The sequence below is a fragment of the Hyalella azteca genome, unplaced genomic scaffold, assembly GCF_000764305.2.
Source record: "Hyalella azteca isolate HAZT.00-mixed unplaced genomic scaffold, Hazt_2.0.2 contig7079, whole genome shotgun sequence".
NCBI classification, from domain to species: Eukaryota; Metazoa; Arthropoda; class Malacostraca; order Amphipoda; family Hyalellidae; genus Hyalella; species Hyalella azteca.
The window spans coordinates 8,243-8,664 of NW_025937212.1; positions in this window are offsets into that span (position 1 = coordinate 8,243).

A 422-nucleotide genomic window follows, 5' to 3' on the forward strand; every position below is an offset into this window, starting at 1 on the left:
AATACTTGAATTATGATATGATTACGTGCATTTGAGGGAGCCGATTAATCCGGAACGAAACGCTACCGGACAGCAAAACACCGACAGGTAACGTGACTTTGATACGTCATATACGAAACGCAGTTCATCATTATTAATGAATTTATCTTTAATGTTAAACCTTTGTTCCTTTTGCTTAACATCAGATTAATTAGAGCTATATTCACCAGGGAGCTCTATTCACTTGGTTAGAGTAATTACTCTACCCAAGCACTAATTTGGAAATTCGATTATACCGAAACTTCAAAAATTTTACCACAACCGAACGAAACTGGGCGACCACACGGCGAGGTCGCTGTAGCGGGTGCGAGCCGCGCTTGCTTCGCCACGCCTTCGGTGAAAGCATAAATATAAGAGGGCAGCGGGCACCACGCGTCCAAGTC